At 53.8% G+C, this 27,169-nt stretch overlaps 61 non-coding genes across 61 annotated transcripts; 50 read left to right on the forward strand and 11 right to left on the reverse strand.

Annotated features, from left to right (window-relative positions):
* Positions 1–184: 184 nt before the first annotated feature.
* Positions 185–257, forward strand: Trnak-uuu (transfer RNA lysine (anticodon UUU)). The gene has a single exon. It is a non-coding gene; the product is annotated as a tRNA-Lys (tRNA).
* A 139-nt stretch (positions 258–396) lies between these two features.
* Positions 397–478, forward strand: Trnas-aga (transfer RNA serine (anticodon AGA)). Its single transcript has one exon. It is a non-coding gene; the product is annotated as a tRNA-Ser (tRNA).
* A 277-nt stretch (positions 479–755) lies between these two features.
* Positions 756–827, reverse strand: Trnag-ucc (transfer RNA glycine (anticodon UCC)). Its single transcript has one exon. It is a non-coding gene; the product is annotated as a tRNA-Gly (tRNA).
* Positions 828–1,642: 815 nt separating this feature from the next.
* Trnam-cau (transfer RNA methionine (anticodon CAU)) lies at positions 1,643–1,715 on the forward strand. The gene has a single exon. It is a non-coding gene; the product is annotated as a tRNA-Met (tRNA).
* Positions 1,716–2,037: 322 nt separating this feature from the next.
* Trnae-uuc (transfer RNA glutamic acid (anticodon UUC)) lies at positions 2,038–2,109 on the forward strand. The gene has a single exon. It is a non-coding gene; the product is annotated as a tRNA-Glu (tRNA).
* A 296-nt stretch (positions 2,110–2,405) lies between these two features.
* Positions 2,406–2,478, forward strand: Trnak-uuu (transfer RNA lysine (anticodon UUU)). Its single transcript has one exon. It is a non-coding gene; the product is annotated as a tRNA-Lys (tRNA).
* Positions 2,479–2,617: 139 nt separating this feature from the next.
* On the forward strand, positions 2,618–2,699 carry Trnas-aga (transfer RNA serine (anticodon AGA)). Its single transcript has one exon. It is a non-coding gene; the product is annotated as a tRNA-Ser (tRNA).
* A 277-nt stretch (positions 2,700–2,976) lies between these two features.
* Trnag-ucc (transfer RNA glycine (anticodon UCC)) lies at positions 2,977–3,048 on the reverse strand. Its single transcript has one exon. It is a non-coding gene; the product is annotated as a tRNA-Gly (tRNA).
* An 815-nt stretch (positions 3,049–3,863) lies between these two features.
* On the forward strand, positions 3,864–3,936 carry Trnam-cau (transfer RNA methionine (anticodon CAU)). Its single transcript has one exon. It is a non-coding gene; the product is annotated as a tRNA-Met (tRNA).
* Positions 3,937–4,258: 322 nt separating this feature from the next.
* Positions 4,259–4,330, forward strand: Trnae-uuc (transfer RNA glutamic acid (anticodon UUC)). The gene has a single exon. It is a non-coding gene; the product is annotated as a tRNA-Glu (tRNA).
* A 296-nt stretch (positions 4,331–4,626) lies between these two features.
* Trnak-uuu (transfer RNA lysine (anticodon UUU)) lies at positions 4,627–4,699 on the forward strand. The gene has a single exon. It is a non-coding gene; the product is annotated as a tRNA-Lys (tRNA).
* Positions 4,700–4,838: 139 nt separating this feature from the next.
* On the forward strand, positions 4,839–4,920 carry Trnas-aga (transfer RNA serine (anticodon AGA)). The gene has a single exon. It is a non-coding gene; the product is annotated as a tRNA-Ser (tRNA).
* Positions 4,921–5,197: 277 nt separating this feature from the next.
* On the reverse strand, positions 5,198–5,269 carry Trnag-ucc (transfer RNA glycine (anticodon UCC)). The gene has a single exon. It is a non-coding gene; the product is annotated as a tRNA-Gly (tRNA).
* An 815-nt stretch (positions 5,270–6,084) lies between these two features.
* Positions 6,085–6,157, forward strand: Trnam-cau (transfer RNA methionine (anticodon CAU)). Its single transcript has one exon. It is a non-coding gene; the product is annotated as a tRNA-Met (tRNA).
* Positions 6,158–6,479: 322 nt separating this feature from the next.
* On the forward strand, positions 6,480–6,551 carry Trnae-uuc (transfer RNA glutamic acid (anticodon UUC)). Its single transcript has one exon. It is a non-coding gene; the product is annotated as a tRNA-Glu (tRNA).
* Positions 6,552–6,847: 296 nt separating this feature from the next.
* Positions 6,848–6,920, forward strand: Trnak-uuu (transfer RNA lysine (anticodon UUU)). The gene has a single exon. It is a non-coding gene; the product is annotated as a tRNA-Lys (tRNA).
* Positions 6,921–7,059: 139 nt separating this feature from the next.
* On the forward strand, positions 7,060–7,141 carry Trnas-aga (transfer RNA serine (anticodon AGA)). The gene has a single exon. It is a non-coding gene; the product is annotated as a tRNA-Ser (tRNA).
* Positions 7,142–7,418: 277 nt separating this feature from the next.
* Positions 7,419–7,490, reverse strand: Trnag-ucc (transfer RNA glycine (anticodon UCC)). The gene has a single exon. It is a non-coding gene; the product is annotated as a tRNA-Gly (tRNA).
* Positions 7,491–8,305: 815 nt separating this feature from the next.
* Positions 8,306–8,378, forward strand: Trnam-cau (transfer RNA methionine (anticodon CAU)). Its single transcript has one exon. It is a non-coding gene; the product is annotated as a tRNA-Met (tRNA).
* Positions 8,379–8,700: 322 nt separating this feature from the next.
* Positions 8,701–8,772, forward strand: Trnae-uuc (transfer RNA glutamic acid (anticodon UUC)). Its single transcript has one exon. It is a non-coding gene; the product is annotated as a tRNA-Glu (tRNA).
* Positions 8,773–9,068: 296 nt separating this feature from the next.
* On the forward strand, positions 9,069–9,141 carry Trnak-uuu (transfer RNA lysine (anticodon UUU)). The gene has a single exon. It is a non-coding gene; the product is annotated as a tRNA-Lys (tRNA).
* A 139-nt stretch (positions 9,142–9,280) lies between these two features.
* Positions 9,281–9,362, forward strand: Trnas-aga (transfer RNA serine (anticodon AGA)). Its single transcript has one exon. It is a non-coding gene; the product is annotated as a tRNA-Ser (tRNA).
* A 277-nt stretch (positions 9,363–9,639) lies between these two features.
* Trnag-ucc (transfer RNA glycine (anticodon UCC)) lies at positions 9,640–9,711 on the reverse strand. Its single transcript has one exon. It is a non-coding gene; the product is annotated as a tRNA-Gly (tRNA).
* An 815-nt stretch (positions 9,712–10,526) lies between these two features.
* Trnam-cau (transfer RNA methionine (anticodon CAU)) lies at positions 10,527–10,599 on the forward strand. Its single transcript has one exon. It is a non-coding gene; the product is annotated as a tRNA-Met (tRNA).
* Positions 10,600–10,921: 322 nt separating this feature from the next.
* On the forward strand, positions 10,922–10,993 carry Trnae-uuc (transfer RNA glutamic acid (anticodon UUC)). Its single transcript has one exon. It is a non-coding gene; the product is annotated as a tRNA-Glu (tRNA).
* Positions 10,994–11,289: 296 nt separating this feature from the next.
* Trnak-uuu (transfer RNA lysine (anticodon UUU)) lies at positions 11,290–11,362 on the forward strand. The gene has a single exon. It is a non-coding gene; the product is annotated as a tRNA-Lys (tRNA).
* Positions 11,363–11,501: 139 nt separating this feature from the next.
* Positions 11,502–11,583, forward strand: Trnas-aga (transfer RNA serine (anticodon AGA)). The gene has a single exon. It is a non-coding gene; the product is annotated as a tRNA-Ser (tRNA).
* A 277-nt stretch (positions 11,584–11,860) lies between these two features.
* Positions 11,861–11,932, reverse strand: Trnag-ucc (transfer RNA glycine (anticodon UCC)). The gene has a single exon. It is a non-coding gene; the product is annotated as a tRNA-Gly (tRNA).
* Positions 11,933–12,747: 815 nt separating this feature from the next.
* Positions 12,748–12,820, forward strand: Trnam-cau (transfer RNA methionine (anticodon CAU)). The gene has a single exon. It is a non-coding gene; the product is annotated as a tRNA-Met (tRNA).
* Positions 12,821–13,142: 322 nt separating this feature from the next.
* Trnae-uuc (transfer RNA glutamic acid (anticodon UUC)) lies at positions 13,143–13,214 on the forward strand. Its single transcript has one exon. It is a non-coding gene; the product is annotated as a tRNA-Glu (tRNA).
* Positions 13,215–13,510: 296 nt separating this feature from the next.
* Trnak-uuu (transfer RNA lysine (anticodon UUU)) lies at positions 13,511–13,583 on the forward strand. The gene has a single exon. It is a non-coding gene; the product is annotated as a tRNA-Lys (tRNA).
* A 139-nt stretch (positions 13,584–13,722) lies between these two features.
* Trnas-aga (transfer RNA serine (anticodon AGA)) lies at positions 13,723–13,804 on the forward strand. Its single transcript has one exon. It is a non-coding gene; the product is annotated as a tRNA-Ser (tRNA).
* A 277-nt stretch (positions 13,805–14,081) lies between these two features.
* On the reverse strand, positions 14,082–14,153 carry Trnag-ucc (transfer RNA glycine (anticodon UCC)). The gene has a single exon. It is a non-coding gene; the product is annotated as a tRNA-Gly (tRNA).
* An 815-nt stretch (positions 14,154–14,968) lies between these two features.
* Trnam-cau (transfer RNA methionine (anticodon CAU)) lies at positions 14,969–15,041 on the forward strand. The gene has a single exon. It is a non-coding gene; the product is annotated as a tRNA-Met (tRNA).
* A 322-nt stretch (positions 15,042–15,363) lies between these two features.
* On the forward strand, positions 15,364–15,435 carry Trnae-uuc (transfer RNA glutamic acid (anticodon UUC)). Its single transcript has one exon. It is a non-coding gene; the product is annotated as a tRNA-Glu (tRNA).
* Positions 15,436–15,731: 296 nt separating this feature from the next.
* Positions 15,732–15,804, forward strand: Trnak-uuu (transfer RNA lysine (anticodon UUU)). Its single transcript has one exon. It is a non-coding gene; the product is annotated as a tRNA-Lys (tRNA).
* Positions 15,805–15,943: 139 nt separating this feature from the next.
* Trnas-aga (transfer RNA serine (anticodon AGA)) lies at positions 15,944–16,025 on the forward strand. Its single transcript has one exon. It is a non-coding gene; the product is annotated as a tRNA-Ser (tRNA).
* A 277-nt stretch (positions 16,026–16,302) lies between these two features.
* On the reverse strand, positions 16,303–16,374 carry Trnag-ucc (transfer RNA glycine (anticodon UCC)). Its single transcript has one exon. It is a non-coding gene; the product is annotated as a tRNA-Gly (tRNA).
* An 815-nt stretch (positions 16,375–17,189) lies between these two features.
* Trnam-cau (transfer RNA methionine (anticodon CAU)) lies at positions 17,190–17,262 on the forward strand. Its single transcript has one exon. It is a non-coding gene; the product is annotated as a tRNA-Met (tRNA).
* Positions 17,263–17,584: 322 nt separating this feature from the next.
* Trnae-uuc (transfer RNA glutamic acid (anticodon UUC)) lies at positions 17,585–17,656 on the forward strand. The gene has a single exon. It is a non-coding gene; the product is annotated as a tRNA-Glu (tRNA).
* Positions 17,657–17,952: 296 nt separating this feature from the next.
* On the forward strand, positions 17,953–18,025 carry Trnak-uuu (transfer RNA lysine (anticodon UUU)). Its single transcript has one exon. It is a non-coding gene; the product is annotated as a tRNA-Lys (tRNA).
* Positions 18,026–18,164: 139 nt separating this feature from the next.
* Positions 18,165–18,246, forward strand: Trnas-aga (transfer RNA serine (anticodon AGA)). Its single transcript has one exon. It is a non-coding gene; the product is annotated as a tRNA-Ser (tRNA).
* Positions 18,247–18,523: 277 nt separating this feature from the next.
* Trnag-ucc (transfer RNA glycine (anticodon UCC)) lies at positions 18,524–18,595 on the reverse strand. The gene has a single exon. It is a non-coding gene; the product is annotated as a tRNA-Gly (tRNA).
* Positions 18,596–19,410: 815 nt separating this feature from the next.
* Positions 19,411–19,483, forward strand: Trnam-cau (transfer RNA methionine (anticodon CAU)). The gene has a single exon. It is a non-coding gene; the product is annotated as a tRNA-Met (tRNA).
* Positions 19,484–19,805: 322 nt separating this feature from the next.
* On the forward strand, positions 19,806–19,877 carry Trnae-uuc (transfer RNA glutamic acid (anticodon UUC)). Its single transcript has one exon. It is a non-coding gene; the product is annotated as a tRNA-Glu (tRNA).
* A 296-nt stretch (positions 19,878–20,173) lies between these two features.
* Positions 20,174–20,246, forward strand: Trnak-uuu (transfer RNA lysine (anticodon UUU)). Its single transcript has one exon. It is a non-coding gene; the product is annotated as a tRNA-Lys (tRNA).
* Positions 20,247–20,385: 139 nt separating this feature from the next.
* On the forward strand, positions 20,386–20,467 carry Trnas-aga (transfer RNA serine (anticodon AGA)). The gene has a single exon. It is a non-coding gene; the product is annotated as a tRNA-Ser (tRNA).
* A 1,164-nt stretch (positions 20,468–21,631) lies between these two features.
* On the forward strand, positions 21,632–21,704 carry Trnam-cau (transfer RNA methionine (anticodon CAU)). Its single transcript has one exon. It is a non-coding gene; the product is annotated as a tRNA-Met (tRNA).
* Positions 21,705–22,026: 322 nt separating this feature from the next.
* Trnae-uuc (transfer RNA glutamic acid (anticodon UUC)) lies at positions 22,027–22,098 on the forward strand. The gene has a single exon. It is a non-coding gene; the product is annotated as a tRNA-Glu (tRNA).
* Positions 22,099–22,394: 296 nt separating this feature from the next.
* Trnak-uuu (transfer RNA lysine (anticodon UUU)) lies at positions 22,395–22,467 on the forward strand. Its single transcript has one exon. It is a non-coding gene; the product is annotated as a tRNA-Lys (tRNA).
* Positions 22,468–22,606: 139 nt separating this feature from the next.
* On the forward strand, positions 22,607–22,688 carry Trnas-aga (transfer RNA serine (anticodon AGA)). Its single transcript has one exon. It is a non-coding gene; the product is annotated as a tRNA-Ser (tRNA).
* A 277-nt stretch (positions 22,689–22,965) lies between these two features.
* On the reverse strand, positions 22,966–23,037 carry Trnag-ucc (transfer RNA glycine (anticodon UCC)). Its single transcript has one exon. It is a non-coding gene; the product is annotated as a tRNA-Gly (tRNA).
* An 815-nt stretch (positions 23,038–23,852) lies between these two features.
* Trnam-cau (transfer RNA methionine (anticodon CAU)) lies at positions 23,853–23,925 on the forward strand. Its single transcript has one exon. It is a non-coding gene; the product is annotated as a tRNA-Met (tRNA).
* A 322-nt stretch (positions 23,926–24,247) lies between these two features.
* Positions 24,248–24,319, forward strand: Trnae-uuc (transfer RNA glutamic acid (anticodon UUC)). The gene has a single exon. It is a non-coding gene; the product is annotated as a tRNA-Glu (tRNA).
* Positions 24,320–24,615: 296 nt separating this feature from the next.
* On the forward strand, positions 24,616–24,688 carry Trnak-uuu (transfer RNA lysine (anticodon UUU)). Its single transcript has one exon. It is a non-coding gene; the product is annotated as a tRNA-Lys (tRNA).
* A 139-nt stretch (positions 24,689–24,827) lies between these two features.
* Trnas-aga (transfer RNA serine (anticodon AGA)) lies at positions 24,828–24,909 on the forward strand. The gene has a single exon. It is a non-coding gene; the product is annotated as a tRNA-Ser (tRNA).
* Positions 24,910–25,186: 277 nt separating this feature from the next.
* Positions 25,187–25,258, reverse strand: Trnag-ucc (transfer RNA glycine (anticodon UCC)). Its single transcript has one exon. It is a non-coding gene; the product is annotated as a tRNA-Gly (tRNA).
* An 815-nt stretch (positions 25,259–26,073) lies between these two features.
* Trnam-cau (transfer RNA methionine (anticodon CAU)) lies at positions 26,074–26,146 on the forward strand. The gene has a single exon. It is a non-coding gene; the product is annotated as a tRNA-Met (tRNA).
* A 322-nt stretch (positions 26,147–26,468) lies between these two features.
* Trnae-uuc (transfer RNA glutamic acid (anticodon UUC)) lies at positions 26,469–26,540 on the forward strand. Its single transcript has one exon. It is a non-coding gene; the product is annotated as a tRNA-Glu (tRNA).
* A 296-nt stretch (positions 26,541–26,836) lies between these two features.
* Trnak-uuu (transfer RNA lysine (anticodon UUU)) lies at positions 26,837–26,909 on the forward strand. Its single transcript has one exon. It is a non-coding gene; the product is annotated as a tRNA-Lys (tRNA).
* Positions 26,910–27,048: 139 nt separating this feature from the next.
* Positions 27,049–27,130, forward strand: Trnas-aga (transfer RNA serine (anticodon AGA)). The gene has a single exon. It is a non-coding gene; the product is annotated as a tRNA-Ser (tRNA).
* Positions 27,131–27,169: the final 39 nt, after the last annotated feature.

Below are 27,169 nucleotides of genomic sequence, written 5' to 3' on the forward strand. Positions count from 1 at the left end.
ATTACTGTCAGCACCGGGATAAAGGGAGAAGAGGCACTGGTCCGCTGTTGGGGTGCTACCAGCGTCAGTGGGAAGTCGGTGAAGTCGCCAGTTGCGCCAGAAGCCAGCAATTACCGTAGTACGCCTACACACGCGTTCCAGTTATTCACTTTGCTTGCAGTCGCTCCATGCACAACAAGCGTGAGCCCGGATAGCTCAGTCGGTAGAGCATTAGGCTTTTAACCTAAGGGTCCAGGGTTCGAATCCCTGTTCGGGCGAAGATTTTAACGCTTCCGTAATGGCTCGTCTCGTAGCGCTGGTAGCCCTGCCGTAATCAGTGCACCGAGTTCGTTTCCTGTCAACATTCTGCGCAGACCGGTTGCATTTTTCACGATTCGAGGGAAGCTTTAGCTACGAGCAGTCGTGGCCGAGTGGTTAAGGCGTCTGACTAGAAATCAGATTCCCTCTGGGAGCGTAGGTTCGAGTCCTACCGACTGTGTCGGTTTTTTTTATTTTTTGTTTCAGAAGAGAGAGCAGAAAATTTCGCAGTTTGCCTGTCGTTTTGGTACCTCGCTACACCTCACCTCTCACAGTCGTTTATAGCGCCTGTCCTTTTGATAAGGGCGAATTCCAAGCGTCAGCTTTCGCGTCAGCCGAGCAAAGTCGGGACAAGTCGGGACATACTACAGCATGGCCTGCGTGGAGCGACGACGGAAAGAAAACGTTAATTCAACAGCACGTGGCTCACATACTCATACGCATAGATTTGCGCCCGTTGCGGTGGCCGGGAATCGAACGCGGCTCAACTGCTCGGAAGGCAACTATGCTCACCATTACACTACCACCGCACAGCCGCTGCTCGCAACGCCGCGCTGTGTCGGCTTCCCGCCCGCCGGCAGTGGCCCACGGTGATAGTAGCTGTAGGCGCTTTACGAGGTAGGAGGGTGCATTCGGGCAGCGCCTCCACGCACGCTGCGTCTTTGGGCAAGGCTCGTCGCCGCGGCCGCAACGTTACTCACGCAATAGTGACGAGCGGTCGCTTTGAGGCAGTGTAGTGGGGGACTCCGCGTGTGTAGCACTTTTTTCGGTTGTATCCGACGTCGCTGGGTGGCAATCCCACTTTCCCTGCAGACAGCTGCTCGGGAATATGCTCGGGAAGCACGGACGTCATCGGACGTCCGCCCCCAACAAATGCAACTAACAAAATGAGAACAACAACTAAAAAAGTGGTAGGTTGTTCGACTACCACGCGGGCGGCCCGGCTTCGATTCCCGGCCGATGCATCGTTTTGCTGTTCTCGCTATAGTGCTGCCGCGCCGATTGCTCGCTTGAGGTGCGCCAGCCTCAGGAATGTATAGCAGGATTCGCTGTGAGAAGAACCAAACATGCAGCACGCAAGAGACCCTACTTGGACGGCCGCGTGCTGTTACTGAACTCCAGCGTCGGCCTGGCCCTACAGGCCGCTGTGTTCAGGTGCCGCAAGGGCGATGTACTGTAACCTCAGGCAGTGCTGCTTTCCGTCGTTAAAAAAGCTGCGGCAGCAGTTTACTCTAGCAAGTCGGGAAAGCACGCGTAGCGACACAACAGATTCCTGAGAAAGCGCAAACTGTCTATCTCTAATATGTGAGACTTACCAAGATTCCTGGGATGATGGTTGCAACGAGCCTCGGTAGCGCAGTAGGTAGCGCGTAAGTCTCATAATCCTAAGGTCGTGAGTTCGATCCTCACCCGGGGCATTTAATTTGCTGTACATCACGGCTGAATTAACGGCGTTGCTATTGCTAGCGAACGAACTTAATTGTCGTTTGTTATCCACAAGGAGTCCACGCCTCAGCGTCACAATGTTTACTTCCAATTATGGCAAGGTACAACTTTGATCATTCTCCTCCCCTGTTATGAGTGAAATATGATGCAAACAGCAATGAATAGACAGTTTCGAGCTGTGCGCCATGCCAGTCTGCACGCGCAAAAATGCTCGCAAACAGATAACAACACTGAGTCCGGATTGAGCACGAAATACGAGAAGAGAGGGAGTAAATCTCACGTTTCTCGAGCAAATCCGGTGTGGTCTAGTGGCTAGGATACCTGGCTTTCACCCAGGAGGCCCGGGTTCGATTCCCGGTACCGGAAGGGAAGTTTTTGCGCACACGACCCTCCATCGTTTGGCCTTCCAACCTTCGTTTGTCGCCCACCTTCCGGAGCTTCAACCGAACGTAATCGGGGGAAGCAGGCACAGGATGCAATTACTGTCAGCACCGGGATAAAGGGAGAAGAGGCACTGGTCCGCTGTTGGGGTGCTACCAGCGTCAGTGGGAAGTCGGTGAAGTCGCCAGTTGCGCCAGAAGCCAGCAATTACCGTAGTACGCCTACACACGCGTTCCAGTTATTCACTTTGCTTGCAGTCGCTCCATGCACAACAAGCGTGAGCCCGGATAGCTCAGTCGGTAGAGCATTAGGCTTTTAACCTAAGGGTCCAGGGTTAATATCCCTGTTCGGGCGAAGATTTTAACGCTTCCGTAATGGCTCGTCTCGTAGCGCTGGTAGCCCTGCCGTAATCAGTGCACCGAGTTCGTTTCCTGTCAACATTCTGCGCAGACCGGTTGCATTTTTCACGATTCGAGGGAAGCTTTAGCTACGAGCAGTCGTGGCCGAGTGGTTAAGGCGTCTGACTAGAAATCAGATTCCCTCTGGGAGCGTAGGTTCGAGTCCTACCGACTGTGTCGGTTTTTTTTATTTTTTGTTTCAGAAGAGAGAGCAGAAAATTTCGCAGTTTGCCTGTCGTTTTGGTACCTCGCTACACCTCACCTCTCACAGTCGTTTATAGCGCCTGTCCTTTTGATAAGGGCGAATTCCAAGCGTCAGCTTTCGCGTCAGCCGAGCAAAGTCGGGACAAGTCGGGACATACTACAGCATGGCCTGCGTGGAGCGACGACGGAAAGAAAACGTTAATTCAACAGCACGTGGCTCACATACTCATACGCATAGATTTGCGCCCGTTGCGGTGGCCGGGAATCGAACGCGGCTCAACTGCTCGGAAGGCAACTATGCTCACCATTACACTACCACCGCACAGCCGCTGCTCGCAACGCCGCGCTGTGTCGGCTTCCCGCCCGCCGGCAGTGGCCCACGGTGATAGTAGCTGTAGGCGCTTTACGAGGTAGGAGGGTGCATTCGGGCAGCGCCTCCACGCACGCTGCGTCTTTGGGCAAGGCTCGTCGCCGCGGCCGCAACGTTACTCACGCAATAGTGACGAGCGGTCGCTTTGAGGCAGTGTAGTGGGGGACTCCGCGTGTGTAGCACTTTTTTCGGTTGTATCCGACGTCGCTGGGTGGCAATCCCACTTTCCCTGCAGACAGCTGCTCGGGAATATGCTCGGGAAGCACGGACGTCATCGGACGTCCGCCCCCAACAAATGCAACTAACAAAATGAGAACAACAACTAAAAAAGTGGTAGGTTGTTCGACTACCACGCGGGCGGCCCGGCTTCGATTCCCGGCCGATGCATCGTTTTGCTGTTCTCGCTATAGTGCTGCCGCGCCGATTGCTCGCTTGAGGTGCGCCAGCCTCAGGAATGTATAGCAGGATTCGCTGTGAGAAGAACCAAACATGCAGCACGCAAGAGACCCTACTTGGACGGCCGCGTGCTGTTACTGAACTCCAGCGTCGGCCTGGCCCTACAGGCCGCTGTGTTCAGGTGCCGCAAGGGCGATGTACTGTAACCTCAGGCAGTGCTGCTTTCCGTCGTTAAAAAAGCTGCGGCAGCAGTTTACTCTAGCAAGTCGGGAAAGCACGCGTAGCGACACAACAGATTCCTGAGAAAGCGCAAACTGTCTATCTCTAATATGTGAGACTTACCAAGATTCCTGGGATGATGGTTGCAACGAGCCTCGGTAGCGCAGTAGGTAGCGCGTAAGTCTCATAATCCTAAGGTCGTGAGTTCGATCCTCACCCGGGGCATTTAATTTGCTGTACATCACGGCTGAATTAACGGCGTTGCTATTGCTAGCGAACGAACTTAATTGTCGTTTGTTATCCACAAGGAGTCCACGCCTCAGCGTCACAATGTTTACTTCCAATTATGGCAAGGTACAACTTTGATCATTCTCCTCCCCTGTTATGAGTGAAATATGATGCAAACAGCAATGAATAGACAGTTTCGAGCTGTGCGCCATGCCAGTCTGCACGCGCAAAAATGCTCGCAAACAGATAACAACACTGAGTCCGGATTGAGCACGAAATACGAGAAGAGAGGGAGTAAATCTCACGTTTCTCGAGCAAATCCGGTGTGGTCTAGTGGCTAGGATACCTGGCTTTCACCCAGGAGGCCCGGGTTCGATTCCCGGTACCGGAAGGGAAGTTTTTGCGCACACGACCCTCCATCGTTTGGCCTTCCAACCTTCGTTTGTCGCCCACCTTCCGGAGCTTCAACCGAACGTGATCGGGGGAAGCAGGCACAGGATGCAATTACTGTCAGCACCGGGATAAAGGGAGAAGAGGCACTGGTCCGCTGTTGGGGTGCTACCAGCGTCAGTGGGAAGTCGGTGAAGTCGCCAGTTGCGCCAGAAGCCAGCAATTACCGTAGTACGCCTACACACGCGTTCCAGTTATTCACTTTGCTTGCAGTCGCTCCATGCACAACAAGCGTGAGCCCGGATAGCTCAGTCGGTAGAGCATTAGGCTTTTAACCTAAGGGTCCAGGGTTCGAATCCCTGTTCGGGCGAAGATTTTAACGCTTCCGTAATGGCTCGTCTCGTAGCGCTGGTAGCCCTGCCGTAATCAGTGCACCGAGTTCGTTTCCTGTCAACATTCTGCGCAGACCGGTTGCATTTTTCACGATTCGAGGGAAGCTTTAGCTACGAGCAGTCGTGGCCGAGTGGTTAAGGCGTCTGACTAGAAATCAGATTCCCTCTGGGAGCGTAGGTTCGAGTCCTACCGACTGTGTCGGTTTTTTTTATTTTTTGTTTCAGAAGAGAGAGCAGAAAATTTCGCAGTTTGCCTGTCGTTTTGGTACCTCGCTACACCTCACCTCTCACAGTCGTTTATAGCGCCTGTCCTTTTGATAAGGGCGAATTCCAAGCGTCAGCTTTCGCGTCAGCCGAGCAAAGTCGGGACAAGTCGGGACATACTACAGCATGGCCTGCGTGGAGCGACGACGGAAAGAAAACGTTAATTCAACAGCACGTGGCTCACATACTCATACGCATAGATTTGCGCCCGTTGCGGTGGCCGGGAATCGAACGCGGCTCAACTGCTCGGAAGGCAACTATGCTCACCATTACACTACCACCGCACAGCCGCTGCTCGCAACGCCGCGCTGTGTCGGCTTCCCGCCCGCCGGCAGTGGCCCACGGTGATAGTAGCTGTAGGCGCTTTACGAGGTAGGAGGGTGCATTCGGGCAGCGCCTCCACGCACGCTGCGTCTTTGGGCAAGGCTCGTCGCCGCGGCCGCAACGTTACTCACGCAATAGTGACGAGCGGTCGCTTTGAGGCAGTGTAGTGGGGGACTCCGCGTGTGTAGCACTTTTTTCGGTTGTATCCGACGTCGCTGGGTGGCAATCCCACTTTCCCTGCAGACAGCTGCTCGGGAATATGCTCGGGAAGCACGGACGTCATCGGACGTCCGCCCCCAACAAATGCAACTAACAAAATGAGAACAACAACTAAAAAAGTGGTAGGTTGTTCGACTACCACGCGGGCGGCCCGGCTTCGATTCCCGGCCGATGCATCGTTTTGCTGTTCTCGCTATAGTGCTGCCGCGCCGATTGCTCGCTTGAGGTGCGCCAGCCTCAGGAATGTATAGCAGGATTCGCTGTGAGAAGAACCAAACATGCAGCACGCAAGAGACCCTACTTGGACGGCCGCGTGCTGTTACTGAACTCCAGCGTCGGCCTGGCCCTACAGGCCGCTGTGTTCAGGTGCCGCAAGGGCGATGTACTGTAACCTCAGGCAGTGCTGCTTTCCGTCGTTAAAAAAGCTGCGGCAGCAGTTTACTCTAGCAAGTCGGGAAAGCACGCGTAGCGACACAACAGATTCCTGAGAAAGCGCAAACTGTCTATCTCTAATATGTGAGACTTACCAAGATTCCTGGGATGATGGTTGCAACGAGCCTCGGTAGCGCAGTAGGTAGCGCGTAAGTCTCATAATCCTAAGGTCGTGAGTTCGATCCTCACCCGGGGCATTTAATTTGCTGTACATCACGGCTGAATTAACGGCGTTGCTATTGCTAGCGAACGAACTTAATTGTCGTTTGTTATCCACAAGGAGTCCACGCCTCAGCGTCACAATGTTTACTTCCAATTATGGCAAGGTACAACTTTGATCATTCTCCTCCCCTGTTATGAGTGAAATATGATGCAAACAGCAATGAATAGACAGTTTCGAGCTGTGCGCCATGCCAGTCTGCACGCGCAAAAATGCTCGCAAACAGATAACAACACTGAGTCCGGATTGAGCACGAAATACGAGAAGAGAGGGAGTAAATCTCACGTTTCTCGAGCAAATCCGGTGTGGTCTAGTGGCTAGGATACCTGGCTTTCACCCAGGAGGCCCGGGTTCGATTCCCGGTACCGGAAGGGAAGTTTTTGCGCACACGACCCTCCATCGTTTGGCCTTCCAACCTTCGTTTGTCGCCCACCTTCCGGAGCTTCAACCGAACGTAATCGGGGGAAGCAGGCACAGGATGCAATTACTGTCAGCACCGGGATAAAGGGAGAAGAGGCACTGGTCCGCTGTTGGGGTGCTACCAGCGTCAGTGGGAAGTCGGTGAAGTCGCCAGTTGCGCCAGAAGCCAGCAATTACCGTAGTACGCCTACACACGCGTTCCAGTTATTCACTTTGCTTGCAGTCGCTCCATGCACAACAAGCGTGAGCCCGGATAGCTCAGTCGGTAGAGCATTAGGCTTTTAACCTAAGGGTCCAGGGTTAATATCCCTGTTCGGGCGAAGATTTTAACGCTTCCGTAATGGCTCGTCTCGTAGCGCTGGTAGCCCTGCCGTAATCAGTGCACCGAGTTCGTTTCCTGTCAACATTCTGCGCAGACCGGTTGCATTTTTCACGATTCGAGGGAAGCTTTAGCTACGAGCAGTCGTGGCCGAGTGGTTAAGGCGTCTGACTAGAAATCAGATTCCCTCTGGGAGCGTAGGTTCGAGTCCTACCGACTGTGTCGGTTTTTTTTATTTTTTGTTTCAGAAGAGAGAGCAGAAAATTTCGCAGTTTGCCTGTCGTTTTGGTACCTCGCTACACCTCACCTCTCACAGTCGTTTATAGCGCCTGTCCTTTTGATAAGGGCGAATTCCAAGCGTCAGCTTTCGCGTCAGCCGAGCAAAGTCGGGACAAGTCGGGACATACTACAGCATGGCCTGCGTGGAGCGACGACGGAAAGAAAACGTTAATTCAACAGCACGTGGCTCACATACTCATACGCATAGATTTGCGCCCGTTGCGGTGGCCGGGAATCGAACGCGGCTCAACTGCTCGGAAGGCAACTATGCTCACCATTACACTACCACCGCACAGCCGCTGCTCGCAACGCCGCGCTGTGTCGGCTTCCCGCCCGCCGGCAGTGGCCCACGGTGATAGTAGCTGTAGGCGCTTTACGAGGTAGGAGGGTGCATTCGGGCAGCGCCTCCACGCACGCTGCGTCTTTGGGCAAGGCTCGTCGCCGCGGCCGCAACGTTACTCACGCAATAGTGACGAGCGGTCGCTTTGAGGCAGTGTAGTGGGGGACTCCGCGTGTGTAGCACTTTTTTCGGTTGTATCCGACGTCGCTGGGTGGCAATCCCACTTTCCCTGCAGACAGCTGCTCGGGAATATGCTCGGGAAGCACGGACGTCATCGGACGTCCGCCCCCAACAAATGCAACTAACAAAATGAGAACAACAACTAAAAAAGTGGTAGGTTGTTCGACTACCACGCGGGCGGCCCGGCTTCGATTCCCGGCCGATGCATCGTTTTGCTGTTCTCGCTATAGTGCTGCCGCGCCGATTGCTCGCTTGAGGTGCGCCAGCCTCAGGAATGTATAGCAGGATTCGCTGTGAGAAGAACCAAACATGCAGCACGCAAGAGACCCTACTTGGACGGCCGCGTGCTGTTACTGAACTCCAGCGTCGGCCTGGCCCTACAGGCCGCTGTGTTCAGGTGCCGCAAGGGCGATGTACTGTAACCTCAGGCAGTGCTGCTTTCCGTCGTTAAAAAAGCTGCGGCAGCAGTTTACTCTAGCAAGTCGGGAAAGCACGCGTAGCGACACAACAGATTCCTGAGAAAGCGCAAACTGTCTATCTCTAATATGTGAGACTTACCAAGATTCCTGGGATGATGGTTGCAACGAGCCTCGGTAGCGCAGTAGGTAGCGCGTAAGTCTCATAATCCTAAGGTCGTGAGTTCGATCCTCACCCGGGGCATTTAATTTGCTGTACATCACGGCTGAATTAACGGCGTTGCTATTGCTAGCGAACGAACTTAATTGTCGTTTGTTATCCACAAGGAGTCCACGCCTCAGCGTCACAATGTTTACTTCCAATTATGGCAAGGTACAACTTTGATCATTCTCCTCCCCTGTTATGAGTGAAATATGATGCAAACAGCAATGAATAGACAGTTTCGAGCTGTGCGCCATGCCAGTCTGCACGCGCAAAAATGCTCGCAAACAGATAACAACACTGAGTCCGGATTGAGCACGAAATACGAGAAGAGAGGGAGTAAATCTCACGTTTCTCGAGCAAATCCGGTGTGGTCTAGTGGCTAGGATACCTGGCTTTCACCCAGGAGGCCCGGGTTCGATTCCCGGTACCGGAAGGGAAGTTTTTGCGCACACGACCCTCCATCGTTTGGCCTTCCAACCTTCGTTTGTCGCCCACCTTCCGGAGCTTCAACCGAACGTAATCGGGGGAAGCAGGCACAGGATGCAATTACTGTCAGCACCGGGATAAAGGGAGAAGAGGCACTGGTCCGCTGTTGGGGTGCTACCAGCGTCAGTGGGAAGTCGGTGAAGTCGCCAGTTGCGCCAGAAGCCAGCAATTACCGTAGTACGCCTACACACGCGTTCCAGTTATTCACTTTGCTTGCAGTCGCTCCATGCACAACAAGCGTGAGCCCGGATAGCTCAGTCGGTAGAGCATTAGGCTTTTAACCTAAGGGTCCAGGGTTCGAATCCCTGTTCGGGCGAAGATTTTAACGCTTCCGTAATGGCTCGTCTCGTAGCGCTGGTAGCCCTGCCGTAATCAGTGCACCGAGTTCGTTTCCTGTCAACATTCTGCGCAGACCGGTTGCATTTTTCACGATTCGAGGGAAGCTTTAGCTACGAGCAGTCGTGGCCGAGTGGTTAAGGCGTCTGACTAGAAATCAGATTCCCTCTGGGAGCGTAGGTTCGAGTCCTACCGACTGTGTCGGTTTTTTTTATTTTTTGTTTCAGAAGAGAGAGCAGAAAATTTCGCAGTTTGCCTGTCGTTTTGGTACCTCGCTACACCTCACCTCTCACAGTCGTTTATAGCGCCTGTCCTTTTGATAAGGGCGAATTCCAAGCGTCAGCTTTCGCGTCAGCCGAGCAAAGTCGGGACAAGTCGGGACATACTACAGCATGGCCTGCGTGGAGCGACGACGGAAAGAAAACGTTAATTCAACAGCACGTGGCTCACATACTCATACGCATAGATTTGCGCCCGTTGCGGTGGCCGGGAATCGAACGCGGCTCAACTGCTCGGAAGGCAACTATGCTCACCATTACACTACCACCGCACAGCCGCTGCTCGCAACGCCGCGCTGTGTCGGCTTCCCGCCCGCCGGCAGTGGCCCACGGTGATAGTAGCTGTAGGCGCTTTACGAGGTAGGAGGGTGCATTCGGGCAGCGCCTCCACGCACGCTGCGTCTTTGGGCAAGGCTCGTCGCCGCGGCCGCAACGTTACTCACGCAATAGTGACGAGCGGTCGCTTTGAGGCAGTGTAGTGGGGGACTCCGCGTGTGTAGCACTTTTTTCGGTTGTATCCGACGTCGCTGGGTGGCAATCCCACTTTCCCTGCAGACAGCTGCTCGGGAATATGCTCGGGAAGCACGGACGTCATCGGACGTCCGCCCCCAACAAATGCAACTAACAAAATGAGAACAACAACTAAAAAAGTGGTAGGTTGTTCGACTACCACGCGGGCGGCCCGGCTTCGATTCCCGGCCGATGCATCGTTTTGCTGTTCTCGCTATAGTGCTGCCGCGCCGATTGCTCGCTTGAGGTGCGCCAGCCTCAGGAATGTATAGCAGGATTCGCTGTGAGAAGAACCAAACATGCAGCACGCAAGAGACCCTACTTGGACGGCCGCGTGCTGTTACTGAACTCCAGCGTCGGCCTGGCCCTACAGGCCGCTGTGTTCAGGTGCCGCAAGGGCGATGTACTGTAACCTCAGGCAGTGCTGCTTTCCGTCGTTAAAAAAGCTGCGGCAGCAGTTTACTCTAGCAAGTCGGGAAAGCACGCGTAGCGACACAACAGATTCCTGAGAAAGCGCAAACTGTCTATCTCTAATATGTGAGACTTACCAAGATTCCTGGGATGATGGTTGCAACGAGCCTCGGTAGCGCAGTAGGTAGCGCGTAAGTCTCATAATCTTAAGGTCGTGAGTTCGATCCTCACCCGGGGCATTTAATTTGCTGTACATCACGGCTGAATTAACGGCGTTGCTATTGCTAGCGAACGAACTTAATTGTCGTTTGTTATCCACAAGGAGTCCACGCCTCAGCGTCACAATGTTTACTTCCAATTATGGCAAGGTACAACTTTGATCATTCTCCTCCCCTGTTATGAGTGAAATATGATGCAAACAGCAATGAATAGACAGTTTCGAGCTGTGCGCCATGCCAGTCTGCACGCGCAAAAATGCTCGCAAACAGATAACAACACTGAGTCCGGATTGAGCACGAAATACGAGAAGAGAGGGAGTAAATCTCACGTTTCTCGAGCAAATCCGGTGTGGTCTAGTGGCTAGGATACCTGGCTTTCACCCAGGAGGCCCGGGTTCGATTCCCGGTACCGTAAGGGAAGTTTTTGCGCACACGACCCTCCATCGTTTGGCCTTCCAACCTTCGTTTGTCGCCCACCTTCCGGAGCTTCAACCGAACGTAATCGGGGGAAGCAGGCACAGGATGCAATTACTGTCAGCACCGGGATAAAGGGAGAAGAGGCACTGGTCCGCTGTTGGGGTGCTACCAGCGTCAGTGGGAAGTCGGTGAAGTCGCCAGTTGCGCCAGAAGCCAGCAATTACCGTAGTACGCCTACACACGCGTTCCAGTTATTCACTTTGCTTGCAGTCGCTCCATGCACAACAAGCGTGAGCCCGGATAGCTCAGTCGGTAGAGCATTAGGCTTTTAACCTAAGGGTCCAGGGTTCGAATCCCTGTTCGGGCGAAGATTTTAACGCTTCCGTAATGGCTCGTCTCGTAGCGCTGGTAGCCCTGCCGTAATCAGTGCACCGAGTTCGTTTCCTGTCAACATTCTGCGCAGACCGGTTGCATTTTTCACGATTCGAGGGAAGCTTTAGCTACGAGCAGTCGTGGCCGAGTGGTTAAGGCGTCTGACTAGAAATCAGATTCCCTCTGGGAGCGTAGGTTCGAGTCCTACCGACTGCGTCGGTTTTTTTTATTTTTTGTTTCAGAAGAGAGAGCAGAAAATTTCGCAGTTTGCCTGTCGTTTTGGTACCTCGCTACACCTCACCTCTCACAGTCGTTTATAGCGCCTGTCCTTTTGATAAGGGCGAATTCCAAGCGTCAGCTTTCGCGTCAGCCGAGCAAAGTCGGGACAAGTCGGGACATACTACAGGATGGCCTGCGTGGAGCGACGACGGAAAGAAAACGTTAATTCAACAGCACGTGGCTCACATACTCATACGCATAGATTTGCGCCCGTTGCGGTGGCCGGGAATCGAACGCGGCTCAACTGCTCGGAAGGCAACTATGCTCACCATTACACTACCACCGCACAGCCGCTGCTCGCAACGCCGCGCTGTGTCGGCTTCCCGCCCGCCGGCAGTGGCCCACGGTGATAGTAGCTGTAGGCGCTTTACGAGGTAGGAGGGTGCATTCGGGCAGCGCCTCCACGCACGCTGCGTCTTTGGGCAAGGCTCGTCGCCGCGGCCGCAACGTTACTCACGCAATAGTGACGAGCGGTCGCTTTGAGGCAGTGTAGTGGGGGACTCCGCGTGTGTAGCACTTTTTTCGGTTGTATCCGACGTCGCTGGGTGGCAATCCCACTTTCCCTGCAGACAGCTGCTCGGGAATATGCTCGGGAAGCACGGACGTCATCGGACGTCCGCCCCCAACAAATGCAACTAACAAAATGAGAACAACAACTAAAAAAGTGGTAGGTTGTTCGACTACCACGCGGGCGGCCCGGCTTCGATTCCCGGCCGATGCATCGTTTTGCTGTTCTCGCTATAGTGCTGCCGCGCCGATTGCTCGCTTGAGGTGCGCCAGCCTCAGGAATGTATAGCAGGATTCGCTGTGAGAAGAACCAAACATGCAGCACGCAAGAGACCCTACTTGGACGGCCGCGTGCTGTTACTGAACTCCAGCGTCGGCCTGGCCCTACAGGCCGCTGTGTTCAGGTGCCGCAAGGGCGATGTACTGTAACCTCAGGCAGTGCTGCTTTCCGTCGTTAAAAAAGCTGCGGCAGCAGTTTACTCTAGCAAGTCGGGAAAGCACGCGTAGCGACACAACAGATTCCTGAGAAAGCGCAAACTGTCTATCTCTAATATGTGAGACTTACCAAGATTCCTGGGATGATGGTTGCAACGAGCCTCGGTAGCGCAGTAGGTAGCGCGTAAGTCTCATAATCTTAAGGTCGTGAGTTCGATCCTCACCCGGGGCATTTAATTTGCTGTACATCACGGCTGAATTAACGGCGTTGCTATTGCTAGCGAACGAACTTAATTGTCGTTTGTTATCCACAAGGAGTCCACGCCTCAGCGTCACAATGTTTACTTCCAATTATGGCAAGGTACAACTTTGATCATTCTCCTCCCCTGTTATGAGTGAAATATGATGCAAACAGCAATGAATAGACAGTTTCGAGCTGTGCGCCATGCCAGTCTGCACGCGCAAAAATGCTCGCAAACAGATAACAACACTGAGTCCGGATTGAGCACGAAATACGAGAAGAGAGGGAGTAAATCTCACGTTTCTCGAGCAAATCCGGTGTGGTCTAGTGGCTAGGATACCTGGCTTTCACCCAGGAGGCCCGGGTTCGATTCCCGGTACCGGAAGGGAAGTTTTTGCGCACACGACCCTCCATCGTTTGGCCTTCCAACCTTCGTTTGTCGCCCACCTTCCGGAGCTTCAACCGAACGTAATCGGGGGAAGCAGGCACAGGATGCAATTACTGTCAGCACCGGGATAAAGGGAGAAGAGGCACTGGTCCGCTGTTGGGGTGCTACCAGCGTCAGTGGGAAGTCGGTGAAGTCGCCAGTTGCGCCAGAAGCCAGCAATTACCGTAGTACGCCTACACACGCGTTCCAGTTATTCACATTGCTTGCAGTCGCTCCATGCACAACAAGCGTGAGCCCGGATAGCTCAGTCGGTAGAGCATTAGGCTTTTAACCTAAGGGTCCAGGGTTCGAATCCCTGTTCGGGCGAAGATTTTAACGCTTCCGTAATGGCTCGTCTCGTAGCGCTGGTAGCCCTGCCGTAATCAGTGCACCGAGTTCGTTTCCTGTCAACATTCTGCGCAGACCGGTTGCATTTTTCACGATTCGAGGGAAGCTTTAGCTACGAGCAGTCGTGGCCGAGTGGTTAAGGCGTCTGACTAGAAATCAGATTCCCTCTGGGAGCGTAGGTTCGAGTCCTACCGACTGCGTCGGTTTTTTTTATTTTTTGTTTCAGAAGAGAGAGCAGAAAATTTCGCAGTTTGCCTGTCGTTTTGGTACCTCGCTACACCTCACCTCTCACAGTCGTTTATAGCGCCTGTCCTTTTGATAAGGGCGAATTCCAAGCGTCAGCTTTCGCGTCAGCCGAGCAAAGTCGGGACAAGTCGGGACATACTACAGGATGGCCTGCGTGGAGCGACGACGGAAAGAAAACGTTAATTCAACAGCACGTGGCTCACATACTCATACGCATAGATTTGCGCCCGTTGCGGTGGCCGGGAATCGAACGCGGCTCAACTGCTCGGAAGGCAACTATGCTCACCATTACACTACCACCGCACAGCCGCTGCTCGCAACGCCGCGCTGTGTCGGCTTCCCGCCCGCCGGCAGTGGCCCACGGTGATAGTAGCTGTAGGCGCTTTACGAGGTAGGAGGGTGCATTCGGGCAGCGCCTCCACGCACGCTGCGTCTTTGGGCAAGGCTCGTCGCCGCGGCCGCAACGTTACTCACGCAATAGTGACGAGCGGTCGCTTTGAGGCAGTGTAGTGGGGGACTCCGCGTGTGTAGCACTTTTTTCGGTTGTATCCGACGTCGCTGGGTGGCAATCCCACTTTCCCTGCAGACAGCTGCTCGGGAATATGCTCGGGAAGCACGGACGTCATCGGACGTCCGCCCCCAACAAATGCAACTAACAAAATGAGAACAACAACTAAAAAAGTGGTAGGTTGTTCGACTACCACGCGGGCGGCCCGGCTTCGATTCCCGGCCGATGCATCGTTTTGCTGTTCTCGCTATAGTGCTGCCGCGCCGATTGCTCGCTTGAGGTGCGCCAGCCTCAGGAATGTATAGCAGGATTCGCTGTGAGAAGAACCAAACATGCAGCACGCAAGAGACCCTACTTGGACGGCCGCGTGCTGTTACTGAACTCCAGCGTCGGCCTGGCCCTACAGGCCGCTGTGTTCAGGTGCCGCAAGGGCGATGTACTGTAACCTCAGGCAGTGCTGCTTTCCGTCGTTAAAAAAGCTGCGGCAGCAGTTTACTCTAGCAAGTCGGGAAAGCACGCGTAGCGACACAACAGATTCCTGAGAAAGCGCAAACTGTCTATCTCTAATATGTGAGACTTACCAAGATTCCTGGGATGATGGTTGCAACGAGCCTCGGTAGCGCAGTAGGTAGCGCGTAAGTCTCATAATCTTAAGGTCGTGAGTTCGATCCTCACCCGGGGCATTTAATTTGCTGTACATCACGGCTGAATTAACGGCGTTGCTATTGCTAGCGAACGAACTTAATTGTCGTTTGTTATCCACAAGGAGTCCACGCCTCAGCGTCACAATGTTTACTTCCAATTATGGCAAGGTACAACTTTGATCATTCTCCTCCCCTGTTATGAGTGAAATATGATGCAAACAGCAATGAATAGACAGTTTCGAGCTGTGCGCCATGCCAGTCTGCACGCGCAAAAATGCTCGCAAACAGATAACAACACTGAGTCCGGATTGAGCACGAAATACGAGAAGAGAGGGAGTAAATCTCACGTTTCTCGAGCAAATCCGGTGTGGTCTAGTGGCTAGGATACCTGGCTTTCACCCAGGAGGCCCGGGTTCGATTCCCGGTACCGGAAGGGAAGTTTTTGCGCACACGACCCTCCATCGTTTGGCCTTCCAACCTTCGTTTGTCGCCCACCTTCCGGAGCTTCAACCGAACGTAATCGGGGGAAGCAGGCACAGGATGCAATTACTGTCAGCACCGGGATAAAGGGAGAAGAGGCACTGGTCCGCTGTTGGGGTGCTACCAGCGTCAGTGGGAAGTCGGTGAAGTCGCCAGTTGCGCCAGAAGCCAGCAATTACCGTAGTACGCCTACACACGCGTTCCAGTTATTCACATTGCTTGCAGTCGCTCCATGCACAACAAGCGTGAGCCCGGATAGCTCAGTCGGTAGAGCATTAGGCTTTTAACCTAAGGGTCCAGGGTTCGAATCCCTGTTCGGGCGAAGATTTTAACGCTTCCGTAATGGCTCGTCTCGTAGCGCTGGTAGCCCTGCCGTAATCAGTGCACCGAGTTCGTTTCCTGTCAACATTCTGCGCAGACCGGTTGCATTTTTCACGATTCGAGGGAAGCTTTAGCTACGAGCAGTCGTGGCCGAGTGGTTAAGGCGTCTGACTAGAAATCAGATTCCCTCTGGGAGCGTAGGTTCGAGTCCTACCGACTGCGTCGGTGTTTTTTATTTTTTGTTTCAGAAGAGAGAGCAGAAAATTTCGCAGTTTGCCTGTCGTTTTGGTACCTCGCTACACCTCACCTCTCACAGTCGTTTATAGCGCCTGTCCTTTTGATAAGGGCGAATTCCAAGCGTCAGCTTTCGCGTCAGCCGAGCAAAGTCGGGACAAGTCGGGACATACTACAGCATGGCCTGCGTGGAGCGACGACGGAAAGAAAACGTTAATTCAACAGCACGTGGCTCACATACTCATACGCATAGATTTGCGCCCGTTGCGGTGGCCGGGAATCGAACGCGGCTCAACTGCTCGGAAGGCAACTATGCTCACCATTACACTACCACCGCACAGCCGCTGCTCGCAACGCCGCGCTGTGTCGGCTTCCCGCCCGCCGGCAGTGGCCCACGGTGATAGTAGCTGTAGGCGCTTTACGAGGTAGGAGGGTGCATTCGGGCAGCGCCTCCACGCACGCTGCGTCTTTGGGCAAGGCTCGTCGCCGCGGCCGCAACGTTACTCACGCAATAGTGACGAGCGGTCGCTTTGAGGCAGTGTAGTGGGGGACTCCGCGTGTGTAGCACTTTTTTCGGTTGTATCCGACGTCGCTGGGTGGCAATCCCACTTTCCCTGCAGACAGCTGCTCGGGAATATGCTCGGGAAGCACGGACGTCATCGGACGTCCGCCCCCAACAAATGCAACTAACAAAATGAGAACAACAACTAAAAAAGTGGTAGGTTGTTCGACTACCACGCGGGCGGCCCGGCTTCGATTCCCGGCCGATGCATCGTTTTGCTGTTCTCGCTATAGTGCTGCCGCGCCGATTGCTCGCTTGAGGTGCGCCAGCCTCAGGAATGTATAGCAGGATTCGCTGTGAGAAGAACCAAACATGCAGCACGCAAGAGACCCTACTTGGACGGCCGCGTGCTGTTACTGAACTCCAGCGTCGGCCTGGCCCTACAGGCCGCTGTGTTCAGGTGCCGCAAGGGCGATGTACTGTAACCTCAGGCAGTGCTGCTTTCCGTCGTTAAAAAAGCTGCGGCAGCAGTTTACTCTAGCAAGTCGGGAAAGCACGCGTAGCGACACAACAGATTCCTGAGAAAGCGCAAACTGTCTATCTCTAATATGTGAGACTTACCAAGATTCCTGGGATGATGGTTGCAACGAGCCTCGGTAGCGCAGTAGGTAGCGCGTAAGTCTCATAATCTTAAGGTCGTGAGTTCGATCCTCACCCGGGGCATTTAATTTGCTGTACATCACGGCTGAATTAACGGCGTTGCTATTGCTAGCGAACGAACTTAATTGTCGTTTGTTATCCACAAGGAGTCCACGCCTCAGCGTCACAATGTTTACTTCCAATTATGGCAAGGTACAACTTTGATCATTCTCCTCCCCTGTTATGAGTGAAATATGATGCAAACAGCAATGAATAGACAGTTTCGAGCTGTGCGCCATGCCAGTCTGCACGCGCAAAAATGCTCGCAAACAGATAACAACACTGAGTCCGGATTGAGCACGAAATACGAGAAGAGAGGGAGTAAATCTCACGTTTCTCGAGCAAATCCGGTGTGGTCTAGTGGCTAGGATACCTGGCTTTCACCCAGGAGGCCCGGGTTCGATTCCCGGTACCGGAAGGGAAGTTTTTGCGCACACGACCCTCCATCGTTTGGCCTTCCAACCTTCGTTTGTCGCCCACCTTCCGGAGCTTCAACCGAACGTAATCGGGGGAAGCAGGCACAGGATGCAATTACTGTCAGCACCGGGATAAAGGGAGAAGAGGCACTGGTCCGCTGTTGGGGTGCTACCAGCGTCAGTGGGAAGTCGGTGAAGTCGCCAGTTGCGCCAGAAGCCAGCAATTACCGTAGTACGCCTACACACGCGTTCCAGTTATTCACATTGCTTGCAGTCGCTCCATGCACAACAAGCGTGAGCCCGGATAGCTCAGTCGGTAGAGCATTAGGCTTTTAACCTAAGGGTCCAGGGTTCGAATCCCTGTTCGGGCGAAGATTTTAACGCTTCCGTAATGGCTCGTCTCGTAGCGCTGGTAGCCCTGCCGTAATCAGTGCACCGAGTTCGTTTCCTGTCAACATTCTGCGCAGACCGGTTGCATTTTTCACGATTCGAGGGAAGCTTTAGCTACGAGCAGTCGTGGCCGAGTGGTTAAGGCGTCTGACTAGAAATCAGATTCCCTCTGGGAGCGTAGGTTCGAGTCCTACCGACTGTGTCGGTTTTTTTTATTTTTTGTTTCAGAAGAGAGAGCAGAAAATTTCGCAGTTTGCCTGTCGTTTTGGTACCTCGCTACACCTCACCTCTCACAGTCGTTTATAGCGCCTGTCCTTTTGATAAGGGCGAATTCCAAGCGTCAGCTTTCGCGTCAGCCGAGCAAAGTCGGGACAAGTCGGGACATACTACAGCATGGCCTGCGTGGAGCGACGACGGAAAGAAAACGTTAATTCAACAGCACGTGGCTCACATACTCATACGCATAGATTTGCGCCCGTTGCGGTGGCCGGGAATCGAACGCGGCTCAACTGCTCGGAAGGCAACTATGCTCACCATTACACTACCACCGCACAGCCGCTGCTCGCAACGCCGCGCTGTGTCGGCTTCCCGCCCGCCGGCAGTGGCCCACGGTGATAGTAGCTGTAGGCGCTTTACGAGGTAGGAGGGTGCATTCGGGCAGCGCCTCCACGCACGCTGCGTCTTTGGGCAAGGCTCGTCGCCGCGGCTGCAACGTTACTCACGCAATAGTGACGAGCGGTCGCTTTGAGGCAGTGTAGTGGGGGACTCCGCGTGTGTAGCACTTTTTTCGGTTGTATCCGACGTCGCTGGGTGGCAATCCCACTTTCCCTGCAGACAGCTGCTCGGGAATATGCTCGGGAAGCACGGACGTCATCGGACGTCCGCCCCCAACAAATGCAACTAACAAAATGAGAACAACAACTAAAAAAGTGGTAGGTTGTTCGACTACCACGCGGGCGGCCCGGCTTCGATTCCCGGCCGATGCATCGTTTTGCTGTTCTCGCTATAGTGCTGCCGCGCCGATTGCTCGCTTGAGGTGCGCCAGCCTCAGGAATGTATAGCAGGATTCGCTGTGAGAAGAACCAAACATGCAGCACGCAAGAGACCCTACTTGGACGGCCGCGTGCTGTTACTGAACTCCAGCGTCGGCCTGGCCCTACAGGCCGCTGTGTTCAGGTGCCGCAAGGGCGATGTACTGTAACCTCAGGCAGTGCTGCTTTCCGTCGTTAAAAAAGCTGCGGCAGCAGTTTACTCTAGCAAGTCGGGAAAGCACGCGTAGCGACACAACAGATTCCTGAGAAAGCGCAAACTGTCTATCTCTAATATGTGAGACTTACCAAGATTCCTGGGATGATGGTTGCAACGAGCCTCGGTAGCGCAGTAGGTAGCGCGTAAGTCTCATAATCTTAAGGTCGTGAGTTCGATCCTCACCCGGGGCATTTAATTTGCTGTACATCACGGCTGAATTAACGGCGTTGCTATTGCTAGCGAACGAACTTAATTGTCGTTTGTTATCCACAAGGAGTCCACGCCTCAGCGTCACAATGTTTACTTCCAATTATGGCAAGGTACAACTTTGATCATTCTCCTCCCCTGTTATGAGTGAAATATGATGCAAACAGCAATGAATAGACAGTTTCGAGCTGTGCGCCATGCCAGTCTGCACGCGCAAAAATGCTCGCAAACAGATAACAACACTGAGTCCGGATTGAGCACGAAATACGAGAAGAGAGGGAGTAAATCTCACGTTTCTCGAGCAAATCCGGTGTGGTCTAGTGGCTAGGATACCTGGCTTTCACCCAGGAGGCCCGGGTTCGATTCCCGGTACCGGAAGGGAAGTTTTTGCGCACACGACCCTCCATCGTTTGGCCTTCCAACCTTCGTTTGTCGCCCACCTTCCGGAGCTTCAACCGAACGTAATCGGGGGAAGCAGGCACAGGATGCAATTACTGTCAGCACCGGGATAAAGGGAGAAGAGGCACTGGTCCGCTGTTGGGGTGCTACCAGCGTCAGTGGGAAGTCGGTGAAGTCGCCAGTTGCGCCAGAAGCCAGCAATTACCGTAGTACGCCTACACACGCGTTCCAGTTATTCACTTTGCTTGCAGTCGCTCCATGCACAACAAGCGTGAGCCCGGATAGCTCAGTCGGTAGAGCATTAGGCTTTTAACCTAAGGGTCCAGGGTTCGAATCCCTGTTCGGGCGAAGATTTTAACGCTTCCGTAATGGCTCGTCTCGTAGCGCTGGTAGCCCTGCCGTAATCAGTGCACCGAGTTCGTTTCCTGTCAACATTCTGCGCAGACCGGTTGCATTTTTCACGATTCGAGGGAAGCTTTAGCTACGAGCAGTCGTGGCCGAGTGGTTAAGGCGTCTGACTAGAAATCAGATTCCCTCTGGGAGCGTAGGTTCGAGTCCTACCGACTGCGTCGGTTTTTTTTATTTTTTGTTTCAGAAGAGAGAGCAGAAAATTTCGCAGTTTGCCTGTCGTTTTGGTACCTCGCTACACCTCACCTCTCACAGTCGTTTATAGCGCCTGTCCTTTTGATAAGGGCGAATTCCAAGCGTCAGCTTTCGCGTCAGCCGAGCAAAGTCGGGACAAGTCGGGACATACTACAGCATGGCCTGCGTGGAGCGACGACGGAAAGAAAACGTTAATTCAACAGCACGTGGCTCACATACTCATACGCATAGATTTGCGCCCGTTGCGTTGGCCGGGAATCGAACGCGGCTCAACTGCTCGGAAGGCAACTATGCTCACCATTACACTACCACCGCACAGCCGCTGCTCGCAACGCCGCGCTGTGTCGGCTTCCCGCCCGCCGGCAGTGGCCCACGGTGATAGTAGCTGTAGGCGCTTTACGAGGTAGGAGGGTGCATTCGGGCAGCGCCTCCACGCACGCTGCGTCTTTGGGCAAGGCTCGTCGCCGCGGCCGCAACGTTACTCACGCAATAGTGACGAGCGGTCGCTTTGAGGCAGTGTAGTGGGGGACTCCGCGTGTGTAGCACTTTTTTCGGTTGTATCCGACGTCGCTGGGTGGCAATCCCACTTTCCCTGCAGACAGATGCTCGGGAATATGCTCGGGAAGCACGGACGTCATCGGACGTCCGCCCCCAACAAATGCAACTAACAAAATGAGAACAACAACTAAAAAAGTGGTAGGTTGTTCGACTACCACGCGGGCGGCCCGGCTTCGATTCCCGGCCGATGCATCGTTTTGCTGTTCTCGCTATAGTGCTGCCGCGCCGATTGCTCGCTTGAGGTGCGCCAGCCTCAGGAATGTATAGCAGGATTCGCTGTGAGAAGAACCAAACATGCAGCACGCAAGAGACCCTACTTGGACGGCCGCGTGCTGTTACTGAACTCCAGCGTCGGCCTGGCCCTACAGGCCGCTGTGTTCAGGTGCCGCAAGGGCGATGTACTGTAACCTCAGGCAGTGCTGCTTTCCGTCGTTAAAAAAGCTGCGGCAGCAGTTTACTCTAGCAAGTCGGGAAAGCACGCGTAGCGACACAACAGATTCCTGAGAAAGCGCAAACTGTCTATCTCTAATATGTGAGACTTACCAAGATTCCTGGGATGATGGTTGCAACGAGCCTCGGTAGCGCAGTAGGTAGCGCGTAAGTCTCATAATCTTAAGGTCGTGAGTTCGATCCTCACCCGGGGCATTTAATTTGCTGTACATCACGGCTGAATTAACGGCGTTGCTATTGCTAGCGAACGAACTTAATTGTCGTTTGTTATCCACAAGGAGTCCACGCCTCAGCGTCACAATGTTTACTTCCAATTATGGCAAGGTACAACTTTGATCATTCTCCTCCCCTGTTATGAGTGAAATATGATGCAAACAGCAATGAATAGACAGTTTCGAGCTGTGCGCCATGCCAGTCTGCACGCGCAAAAATGCTCGCAAACAGATAACAACACTGAGTCCGGATTGAGCACGAAATACGAGAAGAGAGGGAGTAAATCTCACGTTTCTCGAGCAAATCCGGTGTGGTCTAGTGGCTAGGATACCTGGCTTTCACCCAGGAGGCCCGGGTTCGATTCCCGGTACCGGAAGGGAAGTTTTTGCGCACACGACCCTCCATCGTTTGGCCTTCCAACCTTCGTTTGTCGCCCACCTTCCGGAGCTTCAACCGAACGTAATCGGGGGAAGCAGGCACAGGATGCAATTACTGTCAGCACCGGGATAAAGGGAGAAGAGGCACTGGTCCGCTGTTGGGGTGCTACCAGCGTCAGTGGGAAGTCGGTGAAGTCGCCAGTTGCGCCAGAAGCCAGCAATTACCGTAGTACGCCTACACACGCGTTCCAGTTATTCACTTTGCTTGCAGTCGCTCCATGCACAACAAGCGTGAGCCCGGATAGCTCAGTCGGTAGAGCATTAGGCTTTTAACCTAAGGGTCCAGGGTTCGAATCCCTGTTCGGGCGAAGATTTTAACGCTTCCGTAATGGCTCGTCTCGTAGCGCTGGTAGCCCTGCCGTAATCAGTGCACCGAGTTCGTTTCCTGTCAACATTCTGCGCAGACCGGTTGCATTTTTCACGATTCGAGGGAAGCTTTAGCTACGAGCAGTCGTGGCCGAGTGGTTAAGGCGTCTGACTAGAAATCAGATTCCCTCTGGGAGCGTAGGTTCGAGTCCTACCGACTGCGTCGGTTTTTTTTATTTTTTGTTTCAGAAGAGAGAGCAGAAAATTTCGCAGTTTGCCTGTCGTTTTGGTACCTCGCTACACCTCACCTCTCACAGTCGTTTATAGCGCCTGTCCTTTTGATAAGGGCGAATTCCAAGCGTCAGCTTTCGCGTCAGCCGAGCAAAGTCGGGACAAGTCGGGACATACTACAGGATGGCCTGCGTGGAGCGACGACGGAAAGAAAACGTTAATTCAACAGCACGTGGCTCACATACTCATACGCATAGATTTGCGCCCGTTGCGGTGGCCGGGAATCGAACGCGGCTCAACTGCTCGGAAGGCAACTATGCTCACCATTACACTACCACCGCACAGCCGCTGCTCGCAACGCCGCGCTGTGTCGGCTTCCCGCCCGCCGGCAGTGGCCCACGGTGATAGTAGCTGTAGGCGCTTTACGAGGTAGGAGGGTGCATTCGGGCAGCGCCTCCACGCACGCTGCGTCTTTGGGCAAGGCTCGTCGCCGCGGCCGCAACGTTACTCACGCAATAGTGACGAGCGGTCGCTTTGAGGCAGTGTAGTGGGGGACTCCGCGTGTGTAGCACTTTTTTCGGTTGTATCCGACGTCGCTGGGTGGCAATCCCACTTTCCCTGCAGACAGCTGCTCGGGAATATGCTCGGGAAGCACGGACGTCATCGGACGTCCGCCCCCAACAAATGCAACTAACAAAATGAGAACAACAACTAAAAAAGTGGTAGGTTGTTCGACTACCACGCGGGCGGCCCGGCTTCGATTCCCGGCCGATGCATCGTTTTGCTGTTCTCGCTATAGTGCTGCCGCGCCGATTGCTCGCTTGAGGTGCGCCAGCCTCAGGAATGTATAGCAGGATTCGCTGTGAGAAGAACCAAACATGCAGCACGCAAGAGACCCTACTTGGACGGCCGCGTGCTGTTACTGAACTCCAGCGTCGGCCTGGCCCTACAGGCCGCTGTGTTCAGGTGCCGCAAGGGCGATGTACTGTAACCTCAGGCAGTGCTGCTTTCCGTCGTTAAAAAAGCTGCGGCAGCAGTTTACTCTAGCAAGTCGGGAAAGCACGCGTAGCGACACAACAGATTCCTGAGAAAGCGCAAACTGTCTATCTCTAATATGTGAGACTTACCAAGATTCCTGGGATGATGGTTGCAACGAGCCTCGGTAGCGCAGTAGGTAGCGCGTAAGTCTCATAATCTTAAGGTCGTGAGTTCGATCCTCACCCGGGGCATTTAATTTGCTGTACATCACGGCTGAATTAACGGCGTTGCTATTGCTAGCGAACGAACTTAATTGTCGTTTGTTATCCACAAGGAGTCCACGCCTCAGCGTCACAATGTTTACTTCCAATTATGGCAAGGTACAACTTTGATCATTCTCCTCCCCTGTTATGAGTGAAATATGATGCAAACAGCAATGAATAGACAGTTTCGAGCTGTGCGCCATGCCAGTCTGCACGCGCAAAAATGCTCGCAAACAGATAACAACACTGAGTCCGGATTGAGCACGAAATACGAGAAGAGAGGGAGTAAATCTCACGTTTCTCGAGCAAATCCGGTGTGGTCTAGTGGCTAGGATACCTGGCTTTCACCCAGGAGGCCCGGGTTCGATTCCCGGTACCGGAAGGGAAGTTTTTGCGCACACGACCCTCCATCGTTTGGCCTTCCAACCTTCGTTTGTCGCCCACCTTCCGGAGCTTCAACCGAACGTAATCGGGGGAAGCAGGCACAGGATGCAATTACTGTCAGCACCGGGATAAAGGGAGAAGAGGCACTGGTCCGCTGTTGGGGTGCTACCAGCGTCAGTGGGAAGTCGGTGAAGTCGCCAGTTGCGCCAGAAGCCAGCAATTACCGTAGTACGCCTACACACGCGTTCCAGTTATTCACTTTGCTTGCAGTCGCTCCATGCACAACAAGCGTGAGCCCGGATAGCTCAGTCGGTAGAGCATTAGGCTTTTAACCTAAGGGTCCAGGGTTCGAATCCCTGTTCGGGCGAAGATTTTAACGCTTCCGTAATGGCTCGTCTCGTAGCGCTGGTAGCCCTGCCGTGATCAGTGCACCGAGTTCGTTTCCTGTCAACATTCTGCGCAGACCGGTTGCATTTTTCACGATTCGAGGGAAGCTTTAGCTACGAGCAGTCGTGGCCGAGTGGTTAAGGCGTCTGACTAGAAATCAGATTCCCTCTGGGAGCGTAGGTTCGAGTCCTACCGACTGCGTCGGTTTTTTTTATTTTTTGTTTCAGAAGAGAGAGCAGAAAATTTCGCAGTTTGCCTGTCGTTTTGGTACCTCGCTACACCTCACCTCTCACAGTCGTTTATAGCGCCTGTCCTTTTGATAAGGGCGAATTCCAAGCGTCAGCTTTCGCGTCAGCCGAGCAAAGTCGGGACAAGTCGGGACATACTACAGCATGGCCTGCGTGGAGCGACGACGGAAAGAAAACGTTAATTCAACAGCACGTGGCTCACATACTCATACGCATAGATTTGCGCCCGTTGCGGTGGCCGGGAATCGAACGCGGCTCAACTGCTCGGAAGGCAACTATGCTCACCATTACACTACCACCGCACAGCCGCTGCTCGCAACGCCGCGCTGTGTCGGCTTCCCGCCCGCCGGCAGTGGCCCACGGTGATAGTAGCTGTAGGCGCTTTACGAGGTAGGAGGGTGCATTCGGGCAGCGCCTCCACGCACGCTGCGTCTTTGGGCAAGGCTCGTCGCCGCGGCCGCAACGTTACTCACGCAATAGTGACGAGCGGTCGCTTTGAGGCAGTGTAGTGGGGGACTCCGCGTGTGTAGCACTTTTTTCGGTTGTATCCGACGTCGCTGGGTGGCAATCCCACTTTCCCTGCAGACAGCTGCTCGGGAATATGCTCGGGAAGCACGGACGTCATCGGACGTCCGCCCCCAACAAATGCAACTAACAAAATGAGAACAACAACTAAAAAAGTGGTAGGTTGTTCGACTACCACGCGGGCGGCCCGGCTTCGATTCCCGGCCGATGCATCGTTTTGCTGTTCTCGCTATAGTGCTGCCGCGCCGATTGCTCGCTTGAGGTGCGCCAGCCTCAGGAATGTATAGCAGGATTCGCTGTGAGAAGAACCAAACATGCAGCACGCAAGAGACCCTACTTGGACGGCCGCGTGCTGTTACTGAACTCCAGCGTCGGCCTGGCCCTACAGGCCGCTGTGTTCAGGTGCCGCAAGGGCGATGTACTGTAACCTCAGGCAGTGCTGCTTTCCGTCGTTAAAAAAGCTGCGGCAGCAGTTTACTCTAGCAAGTCGGGAAAGCACGCGTAGCGACACAACAGATTCCTGAGAAAGCGCAAACTGTCTATCTCTAATATGTGAGACTTACCAAGATTCCTGGGATGATGGTTGCAACGAGCCTCGGTAGCGCAGTAGGTAGCGCGTAAGTCTCATAATCTTAAGGTCGTGAGTTCGATCCTCACCCGGGGCATTTAATTTGCTGTACATCACGGCTGAATTAACGGCGTTGCTATTGCTAGCGAACGAACTTAATTGTCGTTTGTTATCCACAAGGAGTCCACGCCTCAGCGTCACAATGTTTACTTCCAATTATGGCAAGGTACAACTTTGATCATTCTCCTCCCCTGTTATGAGTGAAATATGATGCAAACAGCAATGAATAGACAGTTTCGAGCTGTGCGCCATGCCAGTCTGCACGCGCAAAAATGCTCGCAAACAGATAACAACACTGAGTCCGGATTGAGCACGAAATACGAGAAGAGAGGGAGTAAATCTCACGTTTCTCGAGCAAATCCGGTGTGGTCTAGTGGCTAGGATACCTGGCTTTCACCCAGGAGGCCCGGGTTCGATTCCCGGTACCGGAAGGGAAGTTTTTGCGCACACGACCCTCCATCGTTTGGCCTTCCAACCTTCGTTTGTCGCCCACCTTCCGGAGCTTCAACCGAACGTAATCGGGGGAAGCAGGCACAGGATGCAATTACTGTCAGCACCGGGATAAAGGGAGAAGAGGCACTGGTCCGCTGTTGGGGTGCTACCAGCGTCAGTGGGAAGTCGGTGAAGTCGCCAGTTGCGCCAGAAGCCAGCAATTACCGTAGTACGCCTACACACGCGTTCCAGTTATTCACTTTGCTTGCAGTCGCTCCATGCACAACAAGCGTGAGCCCGGATAGCTCAGTCGGTAGAGCATTAGGCTTTTAACCTAAGGGTCCAGGGTTCGAATCCCTGTTCGGGCGAAGATTTTAACGCTTCCGTAATGGCTCGTCTCGTAGCGCTGGTAGCCCTGCCGTAATCAGTGCACCGAGTTCGTTTCCTGTCAACATTCTGCGCAGACCGGTTGCATTTTTCACGATTCGAGGGAAGCTTTAGCTACGAGCAGTCGTGGCCGAGTGGTTAAGGCGTCTGACTAGAAATCAGATTCCCTCTGGGAGCGTAGGTTCGAGTCCTACCGACTGCGTCGGTTTTTTTTATTTTTTGTTTCAGAAGAGAGAGCAGA

Source organism: Schistocerca cancellata, unplaced genomic scaffold, assembly GCF_023864275.1.
Source record: "Schistocerca cancellata isolate TAMUIC-IGC-003103 unplaced genomic scaffold, iqSchCanc2.1 HiC_scaffold_596, whole genome shotgun sequence".
Classification (NCBI taxonomy): Eukaryota; Metazoa; Arthropoda; class Insecta; order Orthoptera; family Acrididae; genus Schistocerca; species Schistocerca cancellata.